We start from the raw sequence: 21,350 nt of genomic DNA on the forward strand, positions 1-21,350 counted from the left end.
TTAATGCATGGTGCGACAGCTGGCAGCTTTCCCTAAACGTAGATAAATGTAATATAATGCGCATACATAGGGGCAGAAATCCATTCCAGTACGATTATGCCATAGGTGGTAAATCATTGGAAGCGGTAACGACCGTAAAATACTTAGGAGTTACTATCCGGAGCGATCTGAAGTGGAATGATCACATAAAACAAATAGTGGGAAAAGCAGGTGCCAGGTTGAGATTCATAGGAAGAATTCTAAGAAAATGTGATTCATCGACGAAAGAAGTAGCTTACAAAACGCTTGTTCGTCCGATTCTTGAGTATTGCTCATCAGTATGGGACCCTTACCAGGTTGGATTAATAGAAGAGATAGACATGATCCAGCGAAAAGCAGCGCGATTCGTCATGTGGACATTTAGTCAGCGCGAGAGCGTTACGGAGATGCTGAACAAGCTCCAGTGGCGGACACTTCAAGAAAGGCGTTACGCAATACGGAGAGGTTTATTATCGAAATTACGAGAGAGCACATTCCGGGAAGAGATGGGCAACATATTACTACCGCCCTCATATATCTCGCGTAATGATCACAACGAAAAGATCCGAGAAATTAGAGCAAATACGGAGACTTACAAGCAGTCGTTCTTCCCACGCACAATTCGTGAATGGAACAGGGAAGGGGGGATCAGATAGTGGTACAATAAGTACCCTCCGCCACACACCGTAAGGTGGCTCGCGGAGTGTAGATGTAGATGTATTTGTATGGAGTGTAGCCATTTATGGAAGTGAAACATGGACGATAAATAGTTTGGAGAAGAAGAGAATAGAAGGTTTCGAATGTTGAAGATTAAATGGGTAGATCACATAACTAATGACGAAGTATTGAATAGAATTGGGGAGAAGAGGAGTTTGTGTCACAACTTGACAAGAAGAAGGGACCGGTTGGTAGGACATGTTCTGAGGCATGAAGGGATCACAAATTTAGCACTGGAGGGCAGCGTGGAGGGTAAAAATCGTAGAGGGTGACCAAGAGATGAATACATTAAGGAGATTCAGAAGGATATGGGTTGCTGTAAGTACTGGGAGATGAAGAAGCTTGCACAGGATAGGGTAGCATGGAAAGCTGCATCAAACCAGTCTCAGGACTGAAGACCACAACAAGAACAACAACAACAACAACAACAACAACAATGCTCTGTAATTATTAGACTGTTCATTCCATTCTGTTCATTCCAATCTGTAATTACTTTTCACTTTCATATAGGATAACAACGTTATCAGCGAATCATGTCGTTGATATCCTTTCACCTTGAATTCTAATTCCACTTATGACCATTTCCTTTATTTCCGTCATTGCTTCTTCGATGTATAGATTTAATAGTAGCGGAGAAGGACTACATTCCTGACTTACAGCCTTTTTAATCGGAGCACTTCGTTCTTGGTTTTGTACCCTTATTGTTCCCTCTTGGCTTTTGTACGTATTGTATACTAGCTTAGCACCCGATGCTTCACTGGCGCAGAATGTATGGCCTGCAAAGATATTTCTGTTTTTATTTAATCGAATTTTTATGTTGTTCACAAATTGCAACGTCTTCTAAGCTTTTCGCGCTAATTAAGGCCATATAAGTATGGTCTTTTCCGAATGAACCTCTGGCCAAAAAGCGATTCTGGTAGCTGGAGTCCAATGTTTTTGTTGCTCATGCCTTTGCGTTCTTGTGGAGGCCTTTCCATAGCAACCTTCGCCCCCTAACAAATATTTCTTTATATCTGACCAAAAAGTGAAATACAAATTTTCATACATTTTGCTTTAAATTTTTTAATGTTACAAACTCTTTTCTTAAAAATTATCATCCTCTATTGCACTCCATTATGGGTTGAATTTTTGTAATTACTAAGCGAAAAGTCAAATACCAACTGTCATAGGCGTAGCTTTAAAAATCCTTCAGTATTTCTTTGGTAATTATTTATTTTCAAAAACTATTAACCCAAAATGTTACCTTTCTCATTGGTTGAATTCCCAAGTATGCCGAAATACGTACTGCGAAACCAAAAACCAGTTTTCGTAGTTATAGCTTCAAAATTCCCTGACGTACTTCCAAAAAGCCTTTCATCCCCTATTTAATCCCCTTAGGGATAGAATTTTGAACAGACCCTCCCTAAACGATGGCTACATTACAAGGTCAACACCCTCTCCAAAATTCAAATTTCTATCTTTAGCCGTTTGGCCTGAGCGATGATGAGTTAGTGAATCAGTCTGACCTTATTTCACCCCCTTAGGCGTTAAATTTCCAGCAACAGTGCAATATACTTTTTCCTTCTGTAACCGAGAGGTAAAACATAATTTTCAAGGACATAGCTTAAAATATGCACAATGAAATATTTCCATAAAAATTATCTTCCCCCGTTTTGTCCTCCTAGGGGTTGAATTTCCAAAAACAGTAAAACATACTTTTTTGTTTCTAACGAAAAGCAAATTTTGAATTTTAGTACATATATCTTTGAAAGTGCTTTTATAATAAAATATTTTCATAAAAAATTTCATCCCCTATTTCACCTACTTCGGGGTTCAGTTTCCTAAAACACTGAAACAGGTATTTTTATTTTTGTTTGTAACCGAGAATCCAATACCAGTGTTCATAGATGTACCTCTAAAAATACTTTAGTAGTTCTTTAATAATGATACATTTTCAGAAAGAACTGTCACCCACTATTTCACCCTCATAGTGTTAAATTTCCAATAATGCTGAAACACCTCTTTCTGTATTTATGACCGAGAAACCAAATACCAGTTTTCGTAGGTCTAGCTTGAAAATGGCAGTAATGGCGACATTTAAGAAAAAACGCTTCGTCTCCTATTTCACCTCATTAGGGCTGGAATTTCGAAAAATCCCTTCTTAAACAGCGCCTACACTATAAGATCCACACCTCAAAAAATTTCAGGTTTCTATCCGTAGCAGTTTTGGGCTGAGCGATGATGAGTCAGTCAGTTTGTCAGTCAAGACATTGCCTTTTATACACAGAGATTACCCACCTTTCCGTATAACTAATCCCTGTTTTTCTCAGAATCTCAAACATCTTGTACCATCTAATATAGCCAAACGGTTTTGAAGTTCGACAAATCCTATGAACATGCCTCGATTTTTCTTCATTTTCGCTTACAATACCAACCGACTGATCGTCATCTAACAGATCCCAAATTTTGTTTCCCATTCTTCTGTAAATTATACTTGTCACCAACGTGGATGCATGAGCTGTTAAGTTCATTGTGCTTTAATTCCCGCACTTACCAGCTCTTGCAATCTTCGCAACTGTTTGGATGATGTTTTCTCGAAAGTCAGATGTTATATCGCCTTACTGATACATTCTACACACAAACGTGAATATTCGTTTTCTAACCCTCCCCCCCCCCCCCCCCCCCCAATGATTTTAGAAATTCTGATGGAATGTTATCTGTCCATCCTGTCTTATTTAACCTTCAAAAGCTCTTTCAAATACTGATTCTAATACTGGTTCCCCTATATCGACTCCTATTCCTTCTATCACGTCATTGGAAAATCTTCACCCTCATAGAGTCGTTTACTGTACTATTGTCACCTATACGCTTTCTCTTCTCCATTTAACAGCCGAATTTCCATTTCATTCATAATGTTTTTGCTGTTAATTTCACCTAAGGCTTGTTTTCACTTTTCTGTATGCTAAGTCAGTCCTTCCGACAGTATTTTCTTTTCCGTTTTCTTCTCATTTTTCATTCAGCCACTTAGCCTTACGTTTCGTATGATTCCCATTTATTTTATTCCTGTGTCACATGTATTTCAGTATTCCTGAATTTCCCTCAAAATTTTTGTGCTTCCTTCTTTTATCGATCAATTGAAGTATTTTTCCTGTGTTTTTCTTTCCAACTTCTCTGACTGCCCTCTCATAGAGATGTCCATTCCTCTTGCTGAACTACCTACTGTGCCATTCCTTATCGCAGTGTCTACAGTCTCAGAGAACTTCAAGTGCATTTCTTCGTTCGTTTGTAACTCCATATATCACTTCTCTGTTCATTTATTCTTTCATACTAATCTCTTAAACTTCAGCCCACTCTTCATCACTACTATATCGTGATCTGAGTCTATATCTGATCCTGGGTACGCCTTACAGTCCAGTGACTGATTTCGGATTCTCTATCTGATCATGGTCTAATCTAAATGAAATCTTCCTGTGTCTTCCGGCGTTTTCCATGTTGAACAGAATATTCGTCAGAAATAGCAGAAAATTATTGCATAAGTCAGTCAGTCTTTCTCCACTTTCGTTTCTGCCACCAAGCCCATATTCGCCGGTAATCTTTTCTTCTATCCTTTCCCGGCAACCACATTCCAGTCCCCTATTACAACTATATGTTTTTCTTTCTTTTCGTACTGAAGTAGCTGTTTAATATACTCACACACTTTGCCCACCTTTTCATCTTCAGTTTGCGACATTGGTAGGTATATCTGAAATATCGTTGTCAGTCCTGGTTTGCTGTCGATTCTGATGAGAACAACTCTATCTATGAACTGTCCACAATAACTCACTTTCCTCTCTCCATTCCTATTTATGACGAATCCTACTCCCGTTGTATCATTCTCTACTGCTGTTATTACCCTATACCCATCTGACCAGAAATGCTTGTCTTCTTTCCATTTCATTTCACTAATCCCTACTGTATCTAAATTGCACCTTAGAATTTCCCTTTTCAGATTTTTTAGCTTCCCTACCACATTAAAACTTCTGACATTCCACGCCGTGGCTCTTAGATCCTTACCATTCGTTGGTTATTCAGTCTTTTCTCATGATTAAATCCACTTGGCAGTACCCTGTCGGAGATTCGAATGTGGTACTAGTCAGAAATATTTGGCAAACTGAGAGATCATCATGACGCTTTTCCAACTAGAGACTACATGTCCTGTGGATACACATTATGTGTCTTTAATGCAATGGTTTCCATTGACTTCTGCATATTAATGCTGTTGATCTTTACCGATTCTTCCTCCTATAGGGGCAGTTTCCCATCCCAAGCGTGTCAGAGCGTCCTGAACCTCTGTCCATTCCTCCGCCCTCTTTGACAAGGTACTTGCTGAATGAGGGTGACTTTTTATGTCGGAAGTCTTCGGCCGACAACGCTAATGACTTTTATTCAAAATCTAAGCGGTGGCGGGTTTCGAAGGCGCTACTGGGGTCGTTTAGACGTTACCTCTAGAGTACGGGTGCTTCCTCAGTGGTCATACAGACTGTTAATTGTTCTCTTGCAAGGGGCCTATCGCGAGTTAATCCGTGGTCGAAACCACTCTGAATGGTAACAAGAGTATTCGTTTCGTGAAAAACTAACGCAACTGCCGATCACTGTCGCGTTGTTTGTCGTCCATTGTCGGTCATCTTGTAAATACTAGTTTCCTAGAGACAGAATCGACTAGGCAGCGACTACAGCAAGCAATATGAATTGAAATGCACTATTTATTGAGAATTACAGGTTTATAAGATTAGTATTTTATAGTGTATGCCTTATTTAAATGTTTTGTTTGAAACTGTGAATGGTAATGTTAGTCTCTGATTTTGGTAGGCTGGTGAGGATTACTGTATCGACAAGTGATAGCTACTTTGTTAATTTTGGTTAACTGAAGTGAAGCTGTGAACAGTTACGTAATTGATTGTAAATTATGGTGGATGTTTGAGTTACCAAGAGTTTTCTAATAGTACTTGTCAGTATATTATGAACAGTCAGGATATCTTCCGCGCAAAAGCGAGAGATCGGGCGTAAAGTGTCTGGAAAAATGGAAGTAGAGTGGGAAGAAAAAGTTGGTTCAGGGATCGGTGGCTGTGGACTTCCCTTTAAGTGATTCAATCAGACACTGAGACACAAGTGAAACCAGAGAGAGATGACCAATGTTGGATGGGGAATAGCTACAATCAGTTTTTGAAAGGTTACTGATCCGTTTGTCCCAAGAAATTCAAAGAGATCACAAAAAGATAAAGAGAAGAGAGCCTGATGAAACAAAGGAAACGTAAAGAATATACGAGAAACCAAAGACAGTGTAAAAAAGACACCCCTAGAAAACGATCAAAGATCTCAAAATAGAGGAAAGAGAATACATCCCAAGAAATATTGTAGAAATTATCCAAATAAAGTGAAAACTTGAAATCAGAGTTGTAAGAGCTTCAGGAACAAATAAAGAGCGACTTCCATGAAAGGGAAATATATAGCAAATTGCAGCATAACAAGAAGATGAGGGCAAGCTGGGAGTGAAGATCTCCAGGAAAGCCAAGGAAACTGAAGTGGAAGGGAAGTTTCAAGAAGTAGAGACACAACGTGACTAACAGATTTAAGAAGCAATACAGATACAACAGGAAAGAAAATTTTCTGTTAATGTATTAGGAAATAGATAAACTGAACTCGTTATAAATTTAAAGAATGCGGCAGTGGTGCAAAGTCAGGGAAGAGAATGAAGATTTACAGGAAGGAATATACTAATCGAAGAATAAAACCAGTGAGAACGATAGGAGAATTAGCTATACAACCTTGACAATGGTGGAAAAAAACGTTATTTTCGTTGGTGAACAGTGACAACAGGCACACCCAGTATAAAACAAAGTGGACACTGAACCCAATTATATTTACTAAGAGGGGTTTTCCCAGTACACTTTAGATATGCGGGTAAAATCCAAGTCCCAGTAAACAGAATGGAAGGCAAAGCTTTCAGAGCAGAAATTACGATCAACTCATGGAGCATTTATGAAAAAGTACTGGTTCAAGGGTCACAAACGTGAAACACTAAGAGACTTCTTACATCGCAGATATCTGAACACATGGATAGTTGACTTGAGAGAATTTTCTGAGAATTTATGGGAGCTCAATGAAACTTTATAGCAAGCTTGAACCACTAGGTAATAATATCCGCAATAAAGAGGAGGTTCAGTTGGAAACTGTAAGAAAATTTATCAGGGAGCCTGATTAAAGACAGAGGAACGTTAATGGACGTATTGGAGCACTTGGAGTCCATACGCCCACAGGAAAACAACCAAATGAACGACAAAAACAAAGGAGGAAATAATTACCAACGAAATCGAGTTAATAATCAAATATTAAAGAAGAAGGTGCGTTGGTCATAGATATGGGAACCATGGTAACAGCTGTCAGTTTCATCTTGATCACAGAAGAGAAGATGAGTCAAGAAGTTATGAGAGAGGAGAAGGTAGGCGAATTAATAATGAGGTACGAATGAGGACGTAGGGGGTACAGGAAACTAAACGTCATTCCAGATGAGGTCCAGTCAGGATTGGGACCTACAAGGACTAGCAAACATCATGATGGTAGAGGCCTGAGAGAAGACGCAATGGAAGAAAAGAGCAAATTTCCAAATAACCCATGTTACCTACGGTTATAAAAAGTGTGAACTGGCTGTTGACACTTCGTTAAACACTGTAAGCGAAGCATGTGATATGTCCCAGAACCTTTATAAACAAATTATGAACGTAAATAAGCCAAGAGGAAACTCATGAAAGGGCAAATGTTGATTACCTTTAAAGTAGAAGGAGAATATGAAGCAACATTTTTAGTAATGCCAGGTTTGGACATAATTATTTTCGAGATAGATTGGTAGAATGAAGTGGAAGTGATTATGAGTTATGATGAAGGAAGGCACTGTTGAGGCGAGAGGGAGAAAAGGGGAGAAGGAGAGGTTAATTTTTATAGAAGAGAACAAAACAGAAGAGGAGGAAGGAAATATGTGGATGAGGTTATATTGTGAAGAATAACCTACAGTAGAACAGCAAAACAAAATGCTGGATCACGAATATGCGCTGATTTTCTATGTGGAATTAGTACAAGAGTACAGTAAGGATATGACAAGCAAGATGAGAAGGAATGGCATACTTAATTGAAGAGCTATGGTGGAAACAGTCTACAGTATTATACAAACGCCATAAAGTCATTTTTCAGCTGTCAGGTATCATGAAAATGCTAGAATGAGGACTGAAAATGAAGGACCACAAACTATTCAATATTAAACAGTATGCCATTTCTAAGGCAAAAAGGAGAGTGGTAGAAGGACAGATATAAGGAGAGATACAGAAGAAAGTGGACCTTGGGAATACAGAAACATCCAATAGTGTGTTAGCTACCATTCATGATAGATAAAGAGGACAGGAGTGTGAGGTTAGTGCTGGATGCATGCATGGTCAACAGTATCATTGAATTAATGTGAGATAGGCCTGAAACAATAGAACTCATCCAGAATTTTGAGGAGCGAAAATACTCAGTAGTATTCACCTGACTGCTGGGTACTGGCAGATACCTTTTGCCCCAGAATCTCGCCCATGTACTATCTTCACACATTCTGATAAAAATTATGATTTCAGATATTGGCCATCAGAGTACTGGATGAAATTCTAGGTGAAGATTTATCTAAGAAAGTCACTTTGTGTACGATGTGATGCACTTTCAGAAGCATTTGAAACAGTAGGGCTATGGCAGTTCTGGACGAATCAGAGTTTAGTAAAGAGCAGATGGAATTTCTAGGCCACATAATTTCAGAGGAAGGTATTTACCCAGATCCATGTAAATTTGAGGCTATTAAGCAGTTTCCCATCCCCAGTAGTAAGAAGCAACTAAAGTCATTTTTAGGTATCTGTGAATTCTACAGAAAACTTATCACAGATCCTGCAATTAATGCCCAAAACTAGAGGTAGCTATCGGATGCAAAGCTGACATGCTATGGAATGAACAGTGTCAAGAGTAATTTGAAAAGACTGAACTGTGTAATGCAGAGATATTTTAAAACCCCGATTTCAGTATGGACAGCTTGGATTATAGATTATACATATTTCCATACCAAGTGGAGAAAAACAGAGGTACGGTGAGAACTATAACATTTCGTAGCAGATTTTTAAATGCTTGAGAAAGAAAATGTTCTGTTACTGAACATTAAATGTTTCCAACTGCGTTTGGCCTAAGATAGTTGCATTACCGTTTTGCAGGAAGATGCACAAAAGCGATCACTGCCCACAAAGACTTGGTATTCTTAACTGCACACACACACACACACACGCACACACACACACACACACACACACACACACACACACAATGTATGAAGTACTTGCAATACAAGTTAGACTATGATTCTCACAGTCCAGCATAGGGGTTATACGCATCGAATCATTCCAGCATAAATTAAGCTATTGGTCTGCTGAAAACTTTAGCTGCAGTACACGGATACTGTACACAAATCATAGCTGCTGAGGAGCTGTTCTCCAAATCTGTAAAATTTTACCTTTTGAAAAAGGCCACCAGCAAGTTTATAATTAATAAGTCAGAAAAGGACTATTTCAGTAACGTACATACAGTTACACGAAACCTAAGTGATAGCGGATCAAAATTTCGTTGCAAAGAATGGAAGGAAGTGCTTGATAGACATAAGACAGAACAGACTGACATCTCTAGATATACACCAGCCTTCAAACCTGCAGTACAGATCTGAAGGAGCTAAATCATTTATGCAGAACGTACTATCGCAGGAAGCAAAGTGGAAAGAGTATTTGTAGGAGTGCGAACATGTCAGAAACTATGTACCACATTATTCCTCAGGATTTTGCTGTATTTGTTCTTGGTTGAGCAAGAGCATAATAATATTTTGCATGAATTATTGAAACACCCACCAGCGAACGAAAAAACATGGCAGAAAAAGTTAGAACTGGTTAAACTGAGTATGAAGAAGAAGGTTAGGAAATAAGAAGAGAAACACGATAAATATGTCAACCAGTAACTTATCAGGTGGAGGATTTGGTGCTAGCAACAGTGCATGCCAAATAAAAAAAAGAAAATTCTCAGATTGGTAAGTTCAATCATGTTTACAATGGGCCACACGGGATAATAACGTCTGAACATCCAGACACCAAGGAACTACAGTATGTGCAAGTTAAGAGAGCTCATATTAAGGGATGTGTTAAAAACATAAAAAAATACTATCCATATGAAGACAACGAAAACTCAGACAACAAAGTATATTCAGAATAGGCGTAGTGAACCAGAAACTCTTTTACTGGTACACTCCCAGCTAGCTAACGCTTTATTTCCAGTTTCAAGTTTCACTCTTCTCCTGTCTTACCCATCCATAGATTAATAAAATTGTAGAAATGATTAAGTAGATTAAGGTGTGGTCATCTGTTTATTCCAATTAGGGTCATTGGAACAGTCATAATAATAATAAGAATTCAGTGTTAAAGTAGTTACAGAGATATGAAGCAATCCATAACTTGCGTGTTACAGAAATAGTTGTACCAAAAGGTTGGATATACGTGCCAAATCTCGGAGGGAAGTTCTGTCTGATTACTGTGTGAAGCTAGTTATTATCAGTAAAGAATTGTTTGTAAAGTTGTACATTTGTTTCAGGAGTCATGAAAAAGCAGAGAAACTAAAAAGAACTTGAATGACATAAGTGCTGATGGTTTTAATTAGGAAAACATGTAACATAACATATAGATGAGGAGTTACCTGTTTCGATGAACAATGTGGAGGATAGTTGATATAATGAAGTCAGCGATGTGCGGAAAAGTTAAGGAGCTTGGAGTAATTTTTTTGAATTTATTGAGGTGTACAAGGGTGGTTAATAGACGTTGAAGGATATAGCATTATGTAGGATGGCCAATATGAAAGAGACCCCATGTTATAGTGAACGTGGTATTTGAAACTATCTGAGTATTGTTATTTCCTAACCCTAGGTAAGCACTCGAGCGGGTCATACGATGTTACGTGATATCCAGCAGCGATTTAGTGATCCGTGCCGCGTTTTCAGTAGTCAGTTTGAAGCTTGTTGTGAATACATTTCTGCAGAATGCCTTTTTTCAATGGAGCAGAGAGTGTTTATTGTTGAAATATTTTCTCGATTTAAATCTATTAAAACGTTAAATGAAAGGTTCACGATAAAAGAAACACAGACAGCTGCTCCTGCAAAACGTGTTGTGCAGAAATTGATCACTAAATTTAGAGCAACAGGTTTAGTCGCTAACTCCAAACACAACCGCGTAAAGAATGTTTGTTCGCCAGAATATGTTGATCGGTTTTACGAGACTATGAAAAGAAGTCCACGGAAATCAACTGGATGTCCATCCTCCAGACTAAACATCAAACGAACGTCCTGCTAGATCATGTTGAACGTGTTATATATGCGAGCATACAAAGTAAGAGCTATGCAGCCGTTAAAACCTACGCATTATACACAAACACTACACTATTGCGAATGGTTACTCATGCCTGTCGTTTATGCTTACCTGGATTTACCTTAACTTCAACTCAGACGTAGCATAGTTTCACCTTAGAGGGTACGTGAAATCTCAAAATATGCTTTGCGTCAATAGACAATCCCAGGGAACGCTTTTAGGTGCCTCTGCATGATTTGAAAGTAGGCGTTTTGTGCGCAGTTCCAGGGCAACGATTGAAGCCCCATTTTCTTCAACAACACCGTGAACTCTCAAGTGTATGCACCGGAATTGTTGCAACCGTTCATAGCGCATCTAAAGGAGGAAGAACAAGCGTATGCGTTTTTTCCAGCAAAATGGCGCTGCAGCGCGTACTTCACGGTTTTCAGTGTCATACGTCCATGAAGCAGGTATAGTTTCTGTACGTTTATGGCCTGCCAGATCAAGCGCTATGTCTACCTGCGATTTTTATTTGTGGGGGTATTTAAAGGGTGAACCCTACAGATAGAACCCGTGTAGAATTGAAGAGTTGAAGACAAACATTCGCTGTGCCGTTGTGGAAATCACACCAAATAAATTGACAAAAGGTTACAGAACATGTTACAAGTGCAGAGTTGTGCATCAAAGTTTATTACGAACATTTTCAGCACCTCCTATGAACTACTGACCTACTGAATGTTCAGTGCGTTGTTATTCGTAATAATAATTTACTATGTTAAACGAGTGAGCTGTCTGTACGTTGTTTATAATACCTGGGGCCACTTTTATTTTGGCCACCCCGTAGATGCTAGCCATGAAATACATATCCTCATTGCCACCTTGTGAAGTCATATCCAAGAGAAGACTGAGACGTTGTCAGCTTCTGTTTTAGTTTTTCTATGTAAAATACGTCTTCTAATTGAAATCATAATAAAAATTTGTGGTCACAGACTTTTGCTAATGACGACAAACAGAAACTAAATCTGCATATATTTTGCTGTAAAACAAATAATGAGGTATTTCATTTATTCTCACAGTTCTGTGGTAGCTTTTCCTTTTTTTCGGATTCTTCCTGGGTAAACACATATGTTTCTGTGTTCCATATCTTTACATAGAGTATAAGATATTTTTTTGGGAATGTGTAAGTGGAAGTACATATCCTTTAGTGTGCAATAAATATGAACTATGCTACGCCCCAAGAAATTCAATAAAAGGAAATTCCGTGGTAACTAGTTCACAAACAAAGCAAGCCACGGTATTGAAAGTAACCTGTGTGTCAGGTCTTCAGGGAAGAATCTCCCACATAGCACGCGTCCAGATTCGAATATTTTTTTGTTAACAATGGCGCTGTTTGTAGTGGATTGGTTGTTGTTGATGTGGGCATCTTACGTCCCGTGATACGGGAACCGGCGAAATGTACAGGTGTAGGCTGTCTGGAAATAATTGAACAACAAAGTAGCAGGAAGGGTTTACAGTTAAAATTAGTTGTTATGTGTAGATCCTGCAATAAATCTACCTCGAAAATGACATCGAACAACGTGCATAATTCATAAGATGTGGATATGAAGTTAGCGTATGCAATGCGTGCAATACGAAAAGGAAAAACGGCCCCTCAAACGTGTTATGATTTGATGGACCTTCCTCCTATTCCCTATAGGTTCAGCAAGTACATAAAAATAGTTTTAGGTGCCTTGACAGTTGTGTATAAAGCATGTATGTAACGTGCAGTAGAAGAAACTGTAAATATTAGTAGAACCAGGGACACTGCTGTTGCACTTTATGGGACATAGCAACGTCGAGGACATCATTCCTTGAATGGTGTTGTAAGTGCTACTTCTCTGGAAAATGGAAAAGTTGTTCATGTTGAGTGCTTACCTAAGTACTGCGACACCTGGCATGGTACCACTGAAGGACATATTGAACATCACTGTTCTAAGAATTATGACTACAGTGGAGGTATGGAATGTGATGGAGCTCTAAATCTATTTCAGAGATCGGTGCCCGTTTATTACGTTAGATATATGAAGTACCTAGGCAATGTGGACTCTAAGGCTTTCAAGAAAATTAATGAGTTCAATGTGTATGGTGATACCTTGGGAAGAAAACTGGAGTGTTGTGGGCATATTAAAAAGAGGATGGGTGCTAGATTGAGGAAGCTATGAAGAGAAATGAAAATTACTATCTCATGGAAAATCTCTGTCTGGCCGAGGCAGATTGACAGAAACTGAAATAGACCTGTTTCAGAGTTATTATGGACTGGCGATTAGACGAACTGCACCTCTGAATGATGTTAGAGCAATGAGAAAAGCTGTATGGGCTACCTACATTCATAAGATGTCCAAATACGAGCGCTCTGTTAACGGACTTTGCCCTAAGGAGCAGATTCTAGGTGTGGTTGCCAAAAAGCAAACGAAAGTGGTCAAATATACCATCATAAGCATTCTCTTCCTGAGCCGGTTACGAATTTAATTAAACCAATTTTCAGAGACATGGGTGACCCTGTTTTGCTTAGTAAATCTCTTCATGGGGGGCTCTCAGAATACAGATGAAAGTTACAACCACTGAATATGGGAAAGATTACGTAAGAATGTTTTTGTAGTACTAAATACATTAAACGTTGATGTACTAAATGCAGTAATATGTTTCAATGATGGAGTGATAGGAAGGCTGCAAGTCCTGAGAAATTTGGGCATAAAATGTGGCTCTAATTTGGAAGATCAATTGCTTGTGTGTGACAAACAATGTGTGCACGAAGCTGAAAGATTAGCTCTTCAAGTTACCAAAGAAGCAAGAAGTGCTAAAAGGAATGACAAGAGGAAGCTTGAAGATGAAGAAATGCTGCAGGATGAAGACTATGCTTCTCGAATGTTCTAAGGTACAGTTTAATTGGACTCATATCTTCATTTGCAATTTGGTTTCCTTATCACATGTTCTAAATTTGTCTCGTAGATTTCATCCTTACTGACAATCTACAAACTGTGCTAAGAAGTGCGAAATAAAATAATTAAGAGATAGGCTGACATTTGATTTTTATTCATTGACGTTTGCCTTCAATCAAGAAACGCAAGTAAGAGCCAGTCTGCGTTCATTCGCTGAATCAAATTCCCCTAAAAATACGTTCAGACCACCGCAACAGGCACAATACAATGATTCATAGTATTGCAAGACGTTCAGAACTCCACACAGCCGTTCACCAAGGAACTGTTCAATACGTAAATGATTTTTGCTAACTCGTTACACACCGCGTGTTGCATTTTTTCGTACGTGACATGAAACTTCTAGTGGGTTGTTACACACAAACGTTTACCGAGGCACAAATAATTATCAGCGTCGTATTCCACTCGATCGTTCCAGCTCATATTGACTGGGTCGTACCTAGAAGAACCTGGCGTTTCTGGAAGATCGGTATGGCATTTTGAGTAACACACATGCTACGGATAAGTAGGCGAACATTATAATAATACACTGTCCTACTCTTCTATTTCTTTAACATACAGTATGCATGGGAGAGCATATGTTTATTAGACAATTTATCCTTGTTTTGGTCCGTAATATCTTCGCCTTAAGTACGGAAAGCAAAGTGCTTGCAGCAGAAAATATTTGATTCGCAGTATCGAAGAAGTGCTCCTAGCTCTTAATATATGCACTTTAGAGAACATTTTTACTGGACATTTTTATTTCTAATGATCGTTCCTGCCACATCCCTGAATATTGACCATTGCTCCTTGGACATCTAGTACGGGAAAAGACTTCTTAACACTTAGACCAGTGTTTAACATGCTTGTTCTCTTCAGGAAGGCTATCTTCGTCTCAGTTCATCACTTATTTTCATGCCAGAATACAAACCAAACGCCCCATTACTGAATTTTGTTATCCGACCTTTGATCCCATAGAACTTATCACAAATTTCCTAAATTTATCTGACTCACGCAAGATCACTTGACTCAGTTCGGTTACTATCTGTGTTTTACTTCGATTGATACATACATAACCTCTTTTGGAAGCACTATCGATTCTATTCGGTCGATAACTAATTTTCTGTCTACAACAAAATTAATATGTAATTTTCTCACGTTCAACCCTTTACTTATTGCGCCTTAATTTTAATTCTTTTTCGAAATTTCCGTTTGTTACCTTTTCTGCTTACTCTGCGTAGCGAACTAACACACTCCTAAGTTGTAATATCACTACATAAAGTGCTTTATTTGATTGTATTCTGGTAGTGTGTTACAGTGTGTAGCAAACAGTTAAATATCTATTGTCGTTCGGCGTACACTACGCGCTGAAATTCTGTTTTATGTTAACAGTAAATCGAAGTACAAAATATGAGAACAGATTAGCTTTTTCTGAGTCACTATACAGAGAATTGAACATTTCACGGAACATAAAAATTAGTTAATAGAAGGTATGGAGGGCTACTGAAATGAATAGAATGAGATCATGATTTGACGTCTGTGAATCTCCGCTTCTCTGTTACCACTAATAAAGAGTTGTATAGTGCCTCTCTACTTTATTAAGCAGCTTGTAATCTTTTACTATGTTTCACTGAACAGGAATAAAACGCTGTACAGGAAAGTAGCTATAGATGGCTTACTGATAAATTTTTGTCGTTTCCATTGTTTAACGTTGGGACTGTATTAGAAATTTAATGTGGATTCAGAAGTTATTTTCTACAGATATTGATATTTTCGTTTGTTAGCTTTCAATCCTCTGCTTATCTCGTGATGATTTCAGTAGCAAATGAGGACGTAAACAACTTCCTGTAGGGGTTGTCTGTTTGTTGTTTTCTTGGTGAGATGCTATAAATGTCATTAGTATGGGATAACACTTTTAGAAGCAAAATGGGTAGTTCATATTTGATTACACTCAAATATATAATTCACATTCCACTGCTTAGAGGTATAAATTATAGTTCGTATAAATTCACATGAGATTTTTCATCACACATGGGACATATTTTCTTTACAAGCGATTGTAAGAATAACGAAATTCGTTATCTTCCCTTATAATCCAGCTGAATTAATAACAGCAGTATGACAGTAATTATTGAATGATAATATCGTGAAACGCTATGTCCTTCTGTAGGCACAAACGATTACAATACGTATTTTAAAGATTAGTTGTATAAGTAATAGACAAAATTGACGTAGATGAATAAAATATAAAAACGCGTGACAAAATTTTCGAAGCTCATTTCTAACTACGGCAAACGGTGAAGAGAGATTTCCGTCAAAGGACTGACGGTTGCATTCAGCCGTGAGCTAGGGGGCAAGGGAAGGGATCCCGTCCGCCCCACGGCTTTTATTAGACCCTGCGACCCGAATTTAAAACTAATTAATGAAAATTAAGTTTAATTTGATTGCTATCTCGATATTACGGTAGAGTTATTAGTGTGATTACTGGAACATCCCAATCAGTAATGGCCTAGTGGTACTCTTCAAATCATATTAATTGCCATCACCAAAATTGAAAATTATGTTTCGAAGAGAAGAGCTTTATATCCTATTCTATGTTCTCGGTAATACATTAATTATATTATTCAGTATTTTCCAACAGCAGGCATTCCCTGTGTAGTTTCACGAATGCCAGGACATGTATGTGCGATTAATGCATGTTTTGATAGAAACCATAGAAAAATATGGAAAATCTTTATCGATTTTTAAACTGTCCCTATACAGTAAAGAGTCTCCTTCATTTACAATGTACTTTTTTAGAAGTGGAAAGTTTATGGCTAATACTAACACAGACATAACATCACTGTTCGACTCTATTACACTAAGACCTCTGTTGTAATACAAATACCAGAAGAGTCGTTAAAATGACAACTGCAGCTGATACTGCACACCGACATAATTACTTTGTCAGACAACACATATAGTGTCTCCTTCGTAATGTGTAACGTCTCATTCGGACGTTGCCGTAGATGAGATTAGATGTAGTTTTCGTTCTAATTTATCCATAGTGAGGAGATCCTCTGGGATGTCGAACACTTCAGGAAAAAAGAACACACAATAAATATTTACAAAATAAGAACACATAAACAACTGTACCTTCCACAGATCCCAAATGAAATTTTCCTTGTGGATGTGGAATCGGTAAAAAAAAAAAACTTAAACACATTTATATTTAAGTGGATATAAAACGTATCACCAAGTACTAGATGTTAGGAGCATACAATTATTCTTAGCCTATTGTAGCCACACATCATCAAATAAAATAAAATAAAAATCAAACATTCTACAGCATTTATTTACATTATCGCATTACTGAAAGATATTTGCACAGAAGTCAGACTGTACGCGGTATTCACATTATGTGAGATTATTAATAACATACACGTATCAGTCTGTTCCGCTAGTTAATTTATCAATGGATTAGAAGGAGTTGGCCGCCAATTACATTCTTCTCAAACAAAACTGTATTATTAGTTAAACTTTTTATGGTTGCTGGCACGTTATTGAAACTGTATATTGCCGAACAGCAGACACCTTTCTGAAACAAAGTGACTTAAAATCCTGATGAAAGTTATTTTTATTTTCAATATTGATTCCAAGAATTGAGCCGTCGGTTCGAAATAGATATACATTTTTAATGATAAATTTCGTTAAGGAATAAATATAATGGGAAGCAGTAGTTGGTATCCTCAGGTCCTTAAACAGCACTGTGCAGGACGTTCTTGAGTTCACACGACAACATATTCGTACTGGACGTCTTTGGACTCGTAAAACTTTAGCTTGGTTTGATGAGCTACCCCAGAAAATAATCTCGAATGACATTATGGAATTAAATAAACATAGTACGCTAGCCTTTTTAATATTTATATCACACATGTTTGAGAACATAGCAAACAGAGATTTGAAACTTCGTGACAGATTAAAACTGTGTGCCGGACCGAGACTCGCACTCGGGACCTTTCGCGGACAGAGTAGAAATTTCATTCTGGAAACATCCCCCACGCTGTGGCAAAGCCATGTCTCCGCATATCCTTTCTTCCAGGAGTGTTAGTTCTGCAAGTTTCTCGGGAGAGCTTCTGCGAAGTTTGGAAGGTAGGAGACGATGTACTGGAGGAATTAAAGCTGTGAGGAGGGGTCGCGAGTCATGCTTGGGTGGCTCAGATGGTAGAGCACTTGCCCACGATAGGCAAAGGTCCCGATTTTGAGTTTCAGTCCGGCACACAGTTTTAATCTGCCAGAAAGTATCATATCAGCGCACACTCCGCTGCAGTCTGGAAATTTCATTGTGGAAATAGAGATTTGTTTAGGCGCTTCAGCTGTTCTGTGGTATGCTGTACTCAATCTGAATTGATGGACAGCCACATGAGCAGAGCTGGAGTGCTCAGACCAAAGTTTTTTGACAGCTTCAAGGTCTGTAGAAGTAGGGAGCATCACTCACGCCGCTCGATTTCTGGTGCCGTGCGCGTGCAAATTATCAGAAACCACAGGAATAGAAAACAGACTGCCTTTGAATTGGAGACAGTATGCGCTGCTGGCGGTCTATGACTACGTGTCGGATGATAGAAATGTCCACCAGGTGCAAGCGTATTGCGATGTCACCCTGTCTCTGTTGTTCCTGGAATGGTCAGTAAAAATAAACGAATCCTGAAATAACTGGATGACCTGCCACTCATAGGATAACGCAGATGCTAAGCCTGACTCTTGTGAGATATGACTATTCTATTTTGTTTAGTAATGGTTCAAATGGCTCTGAGTACTATGGGACTTAACATCTGTGGTCGTCAGTCCCCTAGAACGTAGAACTACTTAAACCTAACCAACCTAAGGACATCACACACATCCATGCCCGAGGCAGGATTCGAACCTGCGACCGCAGCGGTCTCGCGGTTCCAGACTTTAGCGCCTAGAACCGCTCGGCCACCCCGGACGGCCTTTGTTTAGTAATTATGTGTCAGTGGAGACTTGTTCAGATGATTACTTGGTATCTAATCAAAATTCCTCACCACAGGAAAAAGTGTAAAGTTAACCCTAAACAGTGTGGGATTACCCACATAGCAGGAGTTAGCAGGTTCTACGGGTCCCGCGCATTAGAGGCCCCCGCGCCAGGGTGTAGAAGAATCTGTGGTTCAAATTGATTGGTATTCAGCCTACCGCCCAACGGTAAGATATGGTGTCACCAATAGGTGAGCGCCGTTCACACCCTACATAACGTGTCGTAATTGACGACACCGCGGATCTTATAGGGAATGTTGTCTGAACTAGTCGTAATAAGCAGACCATTTAGAACAGTATTCTTTTTATTAGCAATAAGAAAGTATTTAATGGACACTGTGTTTATTTTCGTAGACCTGATACTACACTCACTATTCATTCCACTGTGTATTTACCTTTATTACTGTACTTTTGACACGAAGCAACTATCTAGAGTAAAGGTTGCTTTCTCGTTGGTGGACTACTGTTGTATAACGCGTTTTAGTTTCGCGGTTTTCTTTTGGTCATCATTTATCTGCCCCTCACAATGGCTAAGAGGATACAGTGCTATTGTTTATCTGTAGATGATACTGAAAGAGAGAAATATAATTTTATCCAGTGATTTTGAAATTTGCCGACAGGAAAACGAGAAGTACTGAAGAATATGGTAAGCTTATTTGTTTTGTTTATATACCCTACCAAGTTAAAAGCATCACGTAAATTCTATGTGCAACGTATAGAACAATGTAGGTAACAGTTATCAGTGTTTGATCTGATGATAAAATGTTATCGTTATAATTCATTCACTTCCAAATATAGTGAAGACTTATTTGCCACTGTGGCAGATGGGATCTAATGACTTTTTGAAATCATCCATACCGAATTGCAGGATTGCGCGCCAGGTTTCACACGCTGCTGTCATCCAGCTTGGTGGGCCCTCGTTTCTGGAAAGGTGCCGAAAATATTTTCTCACGATCAACTGAACAATTAAAAATAAGATGAGTTTACCCATTATCTCCGTAGCGTAACGGCTAAAGCTCTAGCATCGTAAGCTAAAGGTCGCTTGTACAGTACTTGAACAACGACAGTTTTTTAAATATCCTTATAAGAATAATTATGGTCTTTATTTTTAGTTGTTTATTTTGGTTTTAAACAATAACATTTTCTTAAATTTTGTTACTGACCCTTGAATGCCTCATTTTAGTCATTGTATTAATTTTATTTAATCGAGAGGATTTGTGTAAACAAATTGATTGCACTAACGTAGCGTTTATGTTTTCTAATGGTGCGAAGGTATTTGTGTTTTAAATGTTTGTATGACAATAACCGTACAATAAATTGCACGTATCGTTTTTGGACTAATGCATGGCAAGTATATTGTCTGTAAAACGTTTAGTGACTCTGGACACTCTAGTTGCGTTTGAACGACATCGTTTAACGCTTGTAAGCGACTAGTGCTTCACTGCAGTCGTCTGATCTAAGCCTTAACACGGAATATGCCCTTTATAAATTGTTAAACAGGTGTATGCGAGCAATACGGTCCACATTGGCAGATATTTATGCAAAAGCCACAGTGCAGACCGGTTGTGAAGAATATAAGCAACAGTCTTCAAGACGACGCAAGCGAAATAGAAAGTGCGATCATTTCAGCTGCTCTACTGCACTCGATGGAGTTGAAGAAACTCAGACACCTGGACAATAGTTTGGAATTCAGAAGTATATAGTCATAAGTATAACGTGCTATCCGTGCTATCTGCATTAGCTAAACAAATGAAAGTGTACCATCACGCGACAAGCATTTCTGGAATACGTTGGCAATTTAAGGCATTAATACCAGAAGGGATCTTGAAAATAACTCCAGTTATCGTCAATGGTTACCTAGAAATTTGGAAGAAAGTCTAGATGACGAACTGGTGCAAACTGCTGAGCTGCTCAAAACAGATGTGGCTGCTGCTATTGACAGATGAGTTGCTGGAACCGTAGTTTTATAAACATTTAATGGAAAATTCATTAGAATCGTGTTTCCTAAATGTAGAAAGAGTTTTACGCATTTTCTTGGGTTTGATGATCACCAACTGCAGTAGAGAAGTTCATTTACAGAATTAAAGCGCATTAAATACTAGTGAAGATTCATCACAGGATAAGAACGTCTATGTAACCTCACCTTTATAAATATGGTTTGCTCAGGGACCCTGATTTGACTAGTGTTGTCTCAAAATGCGCCCAAAAGAAATCGAGAAAAGTGTTTAGT

Source organism: Schistocerca americana, chromosome 4, assembly GCF_021461395.2.
Source record: "Schistocerca americana isolate TAMUIC-IGC-003095 chromosome 4, iqSchAmer2.1, whole genome shotgun sequence".
Lineage (NCBI taxonomy): Eukaryota > Metazoa > Arthropoda > Insecta > Orthoptera > Acrididae > Schistocerca > Schistocerca americana.